Source organism: Danio rerio, chromosome 12 (genome assembly GCF_052040795.2).
Source record: "Danio rerio strain M-AB ecotype USA chromosome 12, GRCz13ab, whole genome shotgun sequence".
Classification (NCBI taxonomy): domain Eukaryota; kingdom Metazoa; phylum Chordata; class Actinopteri; order Cypriniformes; family Danionidae; genus Danio; species Danio rerio.
Window position 1 is genome coordinate 27594911 of NC_141032.1, and position 14042 is coordinate 27608952.

Here is a 14042-nt window from a genome sequence, read left to right on the forward strand (position 1 = left end):
GTTAGCGCAGTTTCGTAACATTACGAATCGTGTCTTTTGCATGAATTATTATTGAGTCTAATCTGTCTCCATTGGAAATTGTCTGTTTTGTGGGTATTATTGGTACGTCAAGTAACGTTTATTTAGTCATGGTAAAGTCAAAATAGACTAACGTACAGGAAGCAGAAAATACATACAACATGAAGTTCTCCTAATGATGTATTGGTCATAAACTGTGTTATTGCAATGAACCGCCGAAGCTCCAGTGGCGCAATCGGTTAGCGCGCGGTACTTATACAGCAGTACAATGCAGAGCAATGCCGAGGTTGTGAGTTCGAGCCTCACCTGGAGCAGTGTTTTGCAAGACATCACAACGGTTACCCAAAACCGTGCAATGTACAAATGGTGGACAGTTCTGAAAGGGCATTTAACTTGACATGTGCTGAAAGTAGATTTGGTAAGCTTAAAAATCTCGATTATCGATCTCGATTAAAACCCCTGGCACACTTTTCTCGGTGTGACAGTGTTGTTGTTAATTTGAAGACATTTCCTGTTCAGGCGTCTTCAATTACGACGGAATACAGTGGCCGTATTGGACAAGGTTTGGACACCACTGAAGTAAAGGATATTTATATTGCTAGCATGGTGCTATTAAGCTAAAGTGAGGTTCGTTTCGTGTGTTTTTCAACTGTCTCCTTCAATGACGATATGTATCCTCTAGAGAGCAGTGTTGCCTCTTTTCAGCAAAGCAAAACAGCTTGCAGACATTCGCCACGTGTTAAAACCGCAAAGCTCTGCATAGCTGTTTTTACCCCGAGGTGTGTGAGACTGTGAGGCATAAAATGCGTTCTGGAAAGGGTCATTCTAAATATACTGCTCAAATATGAACAGTTTATTTATTTATGGTTAGCCAGGTTAGCTGTATTGTTTCACAATGAAAGGGCCTTTATTTACTTAAAAACTTATTACACCGAATACGTCTACTTGTTTTCTTTTGTCCACTTAATTGTTTAACTTTACAGTGTTGTCTTTTAATAAGTTAATGTCTCATTTTTTCTAGATTAATCCGTCAACTGCCTTTTAAAACACTGAGTGAAAAAAAACATGGCTCAGTAGCATCAACTAGCCTTTTAGGCTAGACATATGTGAAGAAAATCCAGTGGACAGATTGAATGCCCTAATGTCTATATTTTTGGCCCATTTTTGTTTTTCTGTTTTTTTATTAGCTGTTTTCAGAAGTTGTATTTCAATATACCTCTAGAGATTTGAATAAACAACATATTCAGTCAGTGTAATTTAAAGACCTGAGTTGAAGGGTTTCCATAGTGGTGGTCTAGCAAATGTAGTGTTTTGTTTGTTGTAGTGTTCTGAAGACTTCTGTAAAAGCTCTTGTACAGAATGGTACAGCATGGTTTGGAACAGCAAATATTTAGGGGCTTTTCCACTGAGTTTCATATCCAGTACTTGGTACTTTTTAGTAGCCTACCCCCTCTTGTGAGGTTCCAAGCAAACCATACTATTCATTTATTCATCCAATCAACACTACTTGCATCACTAGATTTGCGACAAGACCTGCTTTATTTAAATATTCAGCAGAAGCCACCGCAGTATTGTTGGTCCACATGACTAAACAGCTTTTAAACCACTGCAAAAAAAAAAAAAAGACACCTGATATGGTAGCATCATGGTCAGAAGATGTCCAGAAGTTGTTCTCTTTGGCAGCCAAGGAATGGATTCAGTGAAGCTGGATGGGGAAACCCAGAATAAAAATGTTTTTCAGAAAATCATGGCACAACTAAAGTGATTATCTCACTTAAATATACTAAACTGCTGGTAAAATTAATGCGGAGTCTTTGAGAGATAAAATGCATTCTGGATAGCATCATTCTAAACATACAGCTCAAAAGTGAAGTTTATTTATTTACTTATTTATGGTTGGTTGGTAAGGTTAGCTGTATTGTTTCACAATAAAATTTATTTTATCAACTTTAAAACTTTTTCCCAGTGCTGGGTTGCAGCTGGAAGGGCATTTACTGCGCAAAACATGTGCTGGATAAGTTGGCAGTTCATTCTGTTGTGGCGACCCCAGATTAATAAAGAAAATGAATGAATGAACTTAAAAACTTATTACACTAAATAAACTACTTGTTTTTGTTTCTTAGCACAACTAAAGTAATTATCCCGCTTCGAGTTATACTAAACTTCAGATATAATGGATGCCTAGTCTGTAAGGGATAAAATGCGTTCTAGAAAGGGATTTTCTGTAATGTGCCGTGCCGTTTTGGACCATTCTGAACTATAACACAAAGTGAAAAAGCAGCTTAAGGGGCTGTTCACATTTGTCGTCTTTTGTTCACACAATTTCGTTGTTTCCAGTGGAGATGTGCAGTTTCTATGCATATATTGGGAGTGACACACAAGCGGCGTGACATGCTCGCGTTTAATAACATCTCAATTTTTCAGAATGCCGCAAAGTGTACCACAAGTCACATGACAAGAACTGACCAATCGGCTTTCACATTTTTTATAAATAAAAGTTGTATCAGAGCTGCAGCAATGGTTTGTCAGTGATTTGTCATCCACTGAGAAAACGGTTGATGGTTTCTTAGATACGGCAGATGCAATGGGACTGTGAGCACAAAGCTGGTTGAAAATCAGGGAACAAAGTGACGCGCCTTGTGCTTTCCATGTGTTTTTAGATGCAATATGTGAACAGACCATAAGACAGCATTTTGCTGGCAAAAGTAAGTATTCTGTTTTACACTGTTGTTAAGTTTAAACTGCACAATGTTCAAAGTCATCTGTCAGTTAGTTTAACACTTCGTGACTATCTAGGGTAGCATTCATTCACTACTGTTCACATTATACAATAAACTGGTGACTGGGTTCAGCCCAGTTTCACACAGTGAGACTTTGAATCTCCAACAGGTCCAAATATTCATTCATTCATTTATTCATTCATTCATTTATTCTCCTTCGGCTTTGTCCCTTTATTTATCAGGGGTCACCAGAGTAGAATAAATTTATCCTGCATATGGTTTACACAGTGGATTCCCTTCCAGCTCAAACCCAGCACTGGAAACACTCTTACACTCTCATATTCACACTCATACACTACAGCCAATTTAGTGTATTCAATTCACCTTATAGTGCATGTCTTTAGACGTTGGGGAGAACCAGAACCCATGGAGAAAACTGATTTTTTTGCTCCAATAACACTTGTCATAAAATAGACACCAGATATGGAATCTTGACAGTCAGCTCCATCTAAAAATATTTATATTCAATATTTGATTATAAAGAAGCACACTAAAATCAGAATTATAAAACTTGACACTGCCAAGTATGAGTTTGATGACAAGATTTCTAAGACCAGGTGGTCCAGGTCCTGCCTGACCAACCTTGAACTCGATCAATGTGGAAACTGGAGGGCAATGGTAATTTTGTTCTCAAATACCATTATATAAACAATGACAAAAACTACTACTTGTGCTCAGCAATGAAGAATTCTTAGGAAGAGTAAAATATGGAACATAACACTACTAAATATAGAGCTTAAATACATCACTGTCTAAGGAAAAACAGGACATCTGGTCACCCTAAGCTGGAGGAGGAGCTCGCTAAATGTTTTTAAATACTATTTCCATGGTAACATGATGTCTGATTTCAAAATAGCTTTCACAGGATGAGTTGAGTTTTTTAGCTTTCAAATGGTATCTAATTTACAGAATTTATGGATGATTACAAAAATATGTGATTGGTAAAAAACAGAAAAGCTAGAGGACTGTGTTGAATGAGTTATTCACATAACTTATCCAGAAACATCTCATCTCAGCAACGATTTCATATGTTTCTACTTAAATTTATGTTCTTGGCGCACATTTACATGTAAACATCACATTTACATATAAACAGCACAGCCTTGTCAGATATTTTGGTCTGATCAGATTTCATCTCGGCCCCATCATTGCCAAAAGTGTCATGTCAGAATCCCACAAAATAACAGCTTTTGGTTCTTGATGGAGAAACAGTCCTAGAGTTTTCTGGAACAATTTATTACTATTTTTTTAAACCAGTCCTTTTGAACCCAGATTTATTAGACAACTGACAACTAACAAGCAGCAGAGAGAAACTGTAAAAGAGCGAAGCAATCATTTTATTCTTTTAGATCTATTTATCTATCTATCTATCTATCTATCTATCTATCTATCTATCTATCTATCTATCTATCTATCTATCTATCTATCTATCTATCTATCTATCTATCTATCTATCTATCTATCTATCTATCTATCTATCTATGTATGTATGTATGTATGTATGTATGTATGTATGTATGTATGTATGTATCTATCTATCTATCTATCTATCTATCTATCTATCTATCTATCTATCTATCTATCTATCTATCTATCTATCTATCTATCTTATCTGTCTGTCTGTCTGTCTGTCTGTCTGTCATCTATCTAGAGATGCTATCATTTATTTTCATCAAATATTTTATTTAAAGGTCACCTATTTCACTCCAGAATGTGTCTATAAAGTTTCAGCACAAAATATTTATCAGAATATTTATTAAAGCTTCCACAATGTGCCTATTTTGGTGTCTGAGTATACTGTAGCTGTTTTTTCTGTGGCTTTAAATGAAAAATAGCTGCCTCTCCCCGCCCACCAATTTGACATCTAAAAAAAAATATCATTATTATTATGTGAAAATAGAGAATACACAATCATAGTATGGTTTTTAAAAAAGAAAAACCACAACAAACAAACAAAATGGGTATACACATTACAAGTTAAAGAAAAGTTAGAAATAGTTTTAAAGTAATATTGCATTTCTCGAAAGTGGATACTCACAACGGAAGTGTGTATACAAATGCTTCCGCTGTGTGTGTTAGCAATCAGCCGGGATTAGGATCTGGTGTGTATGTGCAGTGCACGACTGGATCTTGTAGTCCATACAATCGCAGATTTATTGTTCTTTGCGATCTGTGTGTTTAAGATTAGATCGCTGGTGAATGTCACAATTTCAGTAAGCAAAATAGATATTTTTGGTTAGTAAATTTACATTTATGTATATAAAATTTAGTTAATAAGAAGATTAAGGAAATATATTTTCTTAATTCACAAACAAAAATTTTTCAACAAAACATTTTCCCATAGTACAGATAAGTCTTTATCAACATTCTCAGTTACAGAAAGGGAAAAATCTTTCCAAAGCAAATTAGAATAACTAAGAGAGTATTCACCGTATATGTAAAATGAAAAACTCTAAATGAAACGTGTTTTATCTTATTTGTATTTGAGTAGATATTTGGGATGAGCCGTATTTTTAATTTTTAATAAAAATAATTCCAATAAAAAGTAGCATTTGGAACTGATACAATTCCATTAAGAAATAAAGAGCATATTGATTTGTTTGAAGAAGTTACAGAGAAACAACATTTTCCTACCATTGTAGTGGAAGGTTTTAAAGGGGGAAGAACAGAAGGATACGGGAATCCCTTGGAATAATCTAATAACTCCAGATGTTATGGCATCAAACACAATAGCAAATTCTTTAGGGGGAATGGGAATATTGAATTGATTAAGAAATTCTTTATAATTTAATAAATGGCCATTTTCTTTAAATAATTGATTACCCACCATTCCCACATGTGTCTACTTCTCAACATGTGTTACGTCAGATAAACAGCACAGTGACAGAGAGAGACTTGGAATGAAATACAGCTCATTAGTAAAAAAAAAAATAGTTTATTTGATGTATTTGTGGTGGAGTTTATTCAAGCCTTTCTGATATGATGAGTCTCACACAAACGCCATTTGCAGTACACACACACACACACACACACACACACACACACACATATTTTAACGTCTACTGACACCATGGGCTGTGGTTGTTATATCAGTTAAGAATAAGATGGCGATTTTACTGTCTTTATTACAAACATGCTCTGTTTAAAAAAACATTTTAAACTTATAAAGCTGGATCCTTTTTTAAACCTCAGTAAATTTGAAAAAAGAGACTTCTTTGATTCATATCACTCCAATATGACAGTGGACACACTGTTCATACACTATACACAGTTCTGTCCAAACAGCTTACAAAAGTTGATTTTCATCATAGGTGCCCTTATGTCTATTAACTGACTAACATTGCGTGTCAGTATAAAACTCGCACTTGTGAAAGTCCTAAATTCAATATAAGTGATCCCCCCCAATGCCTTTTTGCCTTTATGTGCGGAATGAATAGCCATCTTTAACTTCTCAAGTTTTATTTTATTGCCTTGCCACGGCTCATGGATTACCATTAAAACGCAATCAGCATGAGTGCTCATGTATGAGTGCGAACCCGTGCCGTGCCTGCAAAGCGTTTGTTTGCATGAACACATTGAGTAATCAGTGGTCAAAGAAAGGAGAACTTTGTGGGAACAGCATCCTAAAAAATAGGTTAAGACACATTTTATGGAGAAAAGCAGTGAAAGAAAGTTGATAGAGGAAGCAAGATAATAGAGAGAAGAACACACGCACACACAATGAAGGAGGCTGAGTGGATTGTCTGGATCAGATTTCTGTGGTAATGGTTGGGTGGGTCAGTGGTTAAACTGCTCTCACAAACACATTCCAGAGCTGAGGCAGAGCGCATCTGGTGTGCAAGTGCAGACAAGCAGAGCCAAGAGCTTCCTCACAGCAAATCTCGCTCTCCCTTTCTCTTTCTCTATCGGGCTCCCCTACCACATTTTGCTTTTTTTTCCTGAATTCTTTAACACCATGGTTAACCCTCATGTTCTGTTTGAGGTCTTGGAGACCCCAGGGTCATTCAAATGGCCAAAAAAAAACCAGACAAATGTATAAAAAATAAAATAAAAAGAATGGTCCCATGTGACAACTCCTTTGAATTTCAAGTGTTTTCCTTCAGCTTAGTCCCTTTATTTATCAGGGGTCGCCACACTGGACTGAACCACCCACTTATCTAGCATATGTTTTACATAGCGAATGCCCTTCCAGCTGCAGCCCAGTACTGGGAAACATCCATACACACTCATTTACACAAACACTACGGCCAAATCCGGGCCAGAATTCTTTGCTACATGGGTAACACTGCTGCCTCACAGCAAAAAGGTTGCTAGTCCTAGCTGTGACAGGCAACATTTCTGTGCGGAGTTTACATGTTCAGTTCTCCCTGTGTTCAGTATTAACTGTCACAAGCAATTTAATTGTGCACTTCTCTACTTGAGTATGCACTGGTGTGGTTGGTGGCCTATTCCTATATAGTTGTCATTGTTTATCAAGGTATACAGTAGATTGAACGAATTGGCAGAGCTCTAAAGAACTACCTGATCTTGTTGCCCCTTACATGCTCATTGACCAGACGGGAGCCTTGGGCTCATCTGTCCCTGAGCTCTGGGTTCTCTCCTGGGACAGCATTTGAAACAACACCATCAGCATTATCTAAGTGTGAACTCTTGAAATTCAGTTGATACGGATCAGCTCATTATGGCAGAAATTCAATCGTTGAATTGAAAATTTAAGTTAAGCGACAACAATATAATGAAAATGAACATTTTTCTTTCAAGTTAAAAAAAAAAAAAAATTGCACGGACTCAGAAATGTTAATAAGGATTCCCTTTCTCTCAGATCTTTATTATCCATGCCAGGCCAGTAGGTGGCAATGTCACTTTGTAAAGAAATACAAACTGTGCCTGTGTACATATGTTCATATAGGTTTAGGGGTCAAGTATTCTTATGCGTTAAAAAAGTTTTTTAAGGGAGAGTTATCCAAAACAAATTAAAAATTAATTAAATTAAAAATTAAATTAATTAAAAAAAAAAAAAGATTTGTTATGGAGTTGCACAGTGGCTCAGTGGTTAGCACTGTTGCCTTACAGCAAGAAGGTTGCTGGTTTGAGTTCCGGCTGGGCAAGTTGGCATTTCTGTGTGAAATTTGCATGTTCTCCCTGTTCGCGTGGATTTCTTCTGGATGCTCCGGTTTCCCCCACAGTCCAAAGACCTGCGCTATAAGTGAATTGAATAAACTAAATTGTTTATTCTTTAATTCTTGCTATATCATGCCAGCTTTCTTGTATTCAGCAATCCATGAAAGAACATTGTTTATTTACAAATATGCATCACCAATAATGCACATGGTATGTATAATATTGCATTTTAGGCCTGTGTATGCATTCTAAAAATGCTGGGTTGTTTTGAAATTTGGGTAAAATATTCCTTTAACCGCCAGCTCTACCCAATAGTTGACTATATATTGATTGTTTTTAATAATGACTGCTAAAGTGATTTAAAGAATAACTGTTTTAAATAATGGCTTACACACAGCATTGTTGGTTTACAAGAAAACCAAACAAATATAATCTTATTGCACTACAACACTTGATTTTGGTTTTATAGTAAAAAAAAAAAAAAGAAAGAAAAATGTTAAACAAGAATCTGAACTATTTTATGGCATACTTTTAATAAATTGGTCTTACTTTATACTTCATAGTTTATGTATTAATTTCGGTACTTTCAGCATAAACCGACATATCAATCCTTTGGTAGAGGTTGATATTTTAGAAATTATGGGATGTGTTGAAAAAAAATGCATTGAGTGTGTTAACTTGCAACATTAGTAGTTAAGAAATGCAATCCAAATATTTTTTTGTTTACTTGGTGGGGAGTTAAAGGGTTAAGAACCAATCAAACTGTTAGGTGAAATAACAATCCAGCATTTTTATAGTGAGAGTATTGTTTTGAATATATTTTAAAAAATGCATTGGAAAAATGTTTTTTTTTTAGTACATCCTTGTCATAAGCATACCCCTAGGCTCAACTCAAGCAAGATAATGGCAAAGAAACAAATAATCTATCTAAACAAGTGGTTATAAACCAAATTACAAACGGATATCATGCTAAAAAGTGACATTACTTCTGCATATGCTAGTTTCCTAAACAAACAAAACTACCACACTAAATTCGAAATACTGCCATTGTATTGTCTAGTAAATGAACTGCAAAAACCTATGTTTACAACTGCGAATAATAGTATTTTGATTATGATGAAGTCTGGATACTTAATTAAAAATTGTTGCGCTGACTTTGTAAACATGCATATAATAAAAATTCTAAATGAAAAAATAACTGCACTCTTAGTCAGTTGTTAAAATGAAATATAGTTAAAAAAACAATGAAGGTTAACTAAAAAGCTCTCTGTAGCTGTGTGTTTGTTGCCCATCTGTGATTCATGAAAACTTGGTGATCATAAATCTTCACTTTAGTGCTAGTTAACCAGTTTAGCGCATCTGTTACTCATATGTGGCCTTCAATGGTATGTCTATAATATATGACCCACTTACACGATGCATACGATCAGCTTTAGCTTCTTTACACAAACACACATGCCCATTACCCATAAAGCCTTGAACAGGAATTCTTGTCTGGAAAAATAAGGGTTTACATCAGGAAACCGATGCTTGTCAGTGCTTATACTTTAGTTAAACCTTGACTTTGAACTACTCATTTGAACACTAATGTATAATGCAGTTACAGCTCAGTCTTACTCATCTTAGGCCACGCTGCGGCCTTTTGCAAATTAACTGATCTTTCGATATGACTTGTGTCAAGATGTTTTTGTGAGATACAGTGCTTTCAAATGACTGAAGGGCATCATAGAGACATTCTCGACTTACTTGTTTACATTGCTTGTGTTGTGTACTCTCTCAGCAACAGTAATAAGACCCTTGGAACATTTCGGTTCTGTTTTCTCTCACTTTGGCGGAGTCTCTAACAGCTGTTCGGGTGATTTGCACATACAACATTCTGTTCTTCCCTTCCTCCACCGAGACATCATCATTCTGTGGGTCTTCATAATCCTCTTCACGCTTTCCTAAAACGTCATAATTTGCAAAAATGTTGTTAAATCTCTTCACCTTCACAGATGAAATCTCAATCCAGCCTCATAGGGGGTGCGTCTGGTTTTCATTTTAGGTCTGACTCACAGATAGATTGAAGAACTATGTGATGAAATTCCTGATTAAAGCCTTGGCTTTGCTTTTTTAATTCTCTGAAAGTGGTGAATCTGGGAACAAAATGTGTAATTTGTAGTTTAACTAATATTTTCAAGAACTCAAAAAGGATAAATTCTTGACCAAAAAACACCCCAAAAAACAGAACATGACAAAACTCGAAGTGTATTTGTTTTATATCCAGATTCTTGGAAAGCTAGTGATGTTTCAACATTCGTTAAAACTGCCTTGTGAAAAACAATGCTAGAGAAGTAATTTAATATTTAGACAAAGTAGTGAAAACCGACACGCCAAGCTGGCCGGATTAAACTTGGAGATGAACCTAACTCTGCTTTCCGCATGATAGAACTGACATGTTATCATAATCACTCTCTTCTTATCTCTTTCTCTTTTTTTCCAGTGACTGAACCTCATTCCCTCTCACCCTTATTTGAGCCAAGATAACCTACGTCAAAGATATCACTGAGGAATGCTTCACAGAGGCCTTTTAATCACATTTTTTTATTGGAATGCATGATTGAAAGTAATAGGACTCACATGGATGCTATAATCGAATGAAAGTTTTAGACGTCTTCATCAAAAACCAAGACATTTGCTTTCTAGACTTAAGACAGCATCTTCATGGAGCTGAAAATATCTTGAACACCACATTATTTCTCAGACACAAATGTTGTCATATTGATCTCCTTGAGTGTCTGACAGGTTTCCACATGAGATGTATTGAGAAATAGTTTGGATAAATAATTGATGTGGTTTCTAGACATTTTCTTTCACGTTTTGTGTCAATTCCTTTGGGAATGAGAATTATGTGCTTTCTATGGCCAATGAAAGAGGGTCTGAACTAACAGTCCCCGAGCCGTGATGTTTCCAGCGGAGGACATGCTGTTCTGGTCCATCCAAATGCTTAGGAATAAGTATCCACCAAGCTGTGGCTCCAACGGACCATATATTCTGTCTTTTTTTCACTCCTCAGCCTGCAATTATGACTAATTTTAGATCCGCTGAGTAACAGACACAGAGGTCAAATGTCCACGGTTCATATTTTGAGCTTTGAATAAATGTTGGTCATATGAGAAACTGCAGATCTCTGTCTCTCGCTGTGCTGCCATCTCTCCTCCTTCTGCAAGGAATATGAATGGACCATTTTGTAGGTCACGCGTTAAGTACAAATTGTATTCAATGCGTTTATTCAGTGATCCGGCTTCCAATTCTTACTTTTTAAATGAAATATGTTATGTCAAGCCGCTCAGTTGAAAGGGTGATGCTGCCTAACTTGAATGAACAAAGAATCCCATGATTGTGGTTTATGTTTATAGGAAGTGAAATTATTTCCACTGGAAAAAAAGGACAATGCTGTGGCATGATGTTCTTTGTTTGTCACTTCCTGTCACTGGGATGTTTTTCATTTGCATACATTGCGTCAGATACCATACACTGGATATTGAGTATGTTAATTTTTTTAAAGATTTAAAAAAAAAATTAATCTCAAAAAAGGCCTTGGTAAGGATAAAGGCTATAAACCTTAGATGACATTTATGAATGGACTGTATTCAGGCCTGTAGCCAGGGGGGTTAAGGTGGTTCGAAAGACCCACCCCTCACTGAAAAAGGTCCAAAATTTGTCCCATACATAAGCTCATTTGTCCTATTTTGACTGTATGCTATTAAAAATAATGAAAATAACCCGAAAAAGGTTTTAAGATCAAGCAAAATTCTCTGTTGGCTGTCGCTTTGGTGTGACTTCAGCTAATCAGTTTTGCTCAATGCCAACAATTATTTTTCAAGAGTCCGACATCCAGCTGTGCAAGAAAACATACAATCTGACATAAGTGAATTAAGTGACAATTGACTACAGTTTTCAATTTAAAACTTTAATAGATTCCTTTTTTTTTCTAATGATATATGATGTCATTCGTATTTTAAAAATGCATGTTTTTTCATATTTTTTATTTTAAATGTTGAGGAAATAGTTTTTACATCTAATCTTTTACAGCTAATGCAGCTAAAAATAGTGCTTAAATGTCATTAAAAAGCAGTATTTAAATCTCATAATTAAATAGACAATGAAGTGAATGACTCCAAAAAGTCCACTTTTTGAGAAAAAAGAGCCACCCCTTTCACCAGGCTGGCTACAGGCTTCTGGCTACATCAAATTTTAAATAGGCTTTGGGATACTTTCTGGAATCTTATTGGCATCAAGTCATTGGACTGGAGCAGACTGTCTAGACTCTAGAGACTGTAGCAGTTCACGTTTACTTGTGTTGAATTTTTAAGCTCATGCCAATTTTCAACACTATTATTAGATGCTTTCTTAACTACTTTTTTTTCAGCAATTTATCGTAAACAACAGATATTTTATTGACTGAGTGGAAATTGTGCAATGCATATTAATATAATCATCAGACACTGTTCTCAACAGCGCAGAGGATTGGATGATTAGAAGTAGTCATTTTAACTTATTTTTAAAACTAAACAACGAATGAAAAAGAACTTTACTGTGAGTGTGTTAGGACCTTTCCAATAAAATCATAAATAATAAATATATAATTCAATACAGTTGACGTCAGATTATTAGCCCTCCTGAATTATTAGCTGTCTTGCACATTTTTTCTCCAATATCTGTTTTTTTATCAGAAAGATTTTTTCAACACATTTATAAACGTAATAGTTTTAATAACTAATATCTAATAACTAACTAAATTTATCTTTGCCATAATGACAGTACATAATATTTTACTAGTTTTTAAGATACTGATAATCAGCTACAATTTAAAGGCTTAACTAGGTTAATTATATTTGGCAAGTCATATGACTTGTATATGTTTGTTTTCTGTACAATGACAATGGAAAAAAATATTGCTTACGGGGGCTAATAGTATTAAAAAAATAAATAATAAACACTTTTATTCTAGCCAAAATAATAGAAATAAGACTCCAGAAGAAAAAAATAATATTGAAAATAAAAACTTGCTCTCTTCAATAATTCATGCTCTTTATTCTTTCGGCTTAGTCCATTTATTCATCAGCAATCGCCACAGTGTAATCAACTACTTACTTATCCAGCATATGTTTTACACAGCAGATGCCCTTCTAGCTGCAACCCAGTACTGCGAAACATTAATATACACTCATTCACATATATACTAAACTACAGCTTAGCTTACCCAATTCGCCTGCACCGCATTCACTCAATTCACCTGTACCACATGTCTTTGGACTGTGGAGCACCAGAGGAAACCCACGCCAACATTGGGAGAACATGCAAACTCCACAAAGAAATGCCAACTGACCCAGCCGGGACTCAAACCAGGGACCTTCTTGCTGTGAGGTGATGAGTCACTGTGTCACCACCTCTTAAACATCATTTGGAAAATAATTAAAAAAGAAAATAAAATTCACAGAAGGGCTAATAATTTTGATGTCAACTGTATAAGTAATAGTACATATATAGCATAGTTCTTTTGAAAAAGGCATCAGATTTCAGACAGAGCCCATGTGTCTCTTGTATGTGATTCATATCCTCAAAGACATGATCTGTACCATCAAAACCCCTTTTGTGATTCGTGCCATAAGCTTTATTTAAAGAACATCAAACAAATACACTGAAAGTGTTTTGAAACACGGACTGACTTATGGTAATGCGTTGGTGCAAAGCTTTGTACATTACATTGCGTGTCAATCCTAAAAACCATGAACATGTCTTGAGATCAACAGACTTTTAAGATGAACACATTTGAGGTTTCAAGGTTTTTTTGTTCCATCATCTGGTTTAGCTTGAAGCACAGCTTCCCTCCTTCCCACCTCCCCCAATTCCATATGATAGTCCCTGTGCTCTTAGGTCTACTAATGACATCACAGCACACATCTTGATGGACGTCAAACATTTTTCACCACAAGCAGGCTCAGATGGCACAGCTAATGGACTCCATATGAAGCATGTATAGAAAAAAAACTTGTTGAGGGGGAAGGGAAACAGAAAGAGCTTTGCTAAGCAGAACCAACCATGAGATTCACAATAAAACTGGTGCAACATGCAACATAC

The 14042-nt window shown here is 35.7% G+C and overlaps 1 long non-coding RNA gene and 1 other non-coding gene across 2 annotated transcripts; both read left to right on the forward strand.

Moving 5' to 3' along the window:
• Positions 1-238: 238 nt before the first annotated feature.
• trnai-uau (transfer RNA isoleucine (anticodon UAU)) lies at positions 239-332 on the forward strand. The gene is made up of 2 exons: positions 239-276; positions 297-332. It is a non-coding gene; the product is annotated as a tRNA-Ile (tRNA).
• Positions 292-11403, forward strand: LOC147834476 (uncharacterized). Its single transcript, XR_015504153.1, has 2 exons — positions 292-436; positions 10402-11403. It is a non-coding gene; the product is annotated as an uncharacterized LOC147834476 (long non-coding RNA).
• The last annotated feature ends 2639 nt before the right edge of the window (positions 11404-14042 follow it).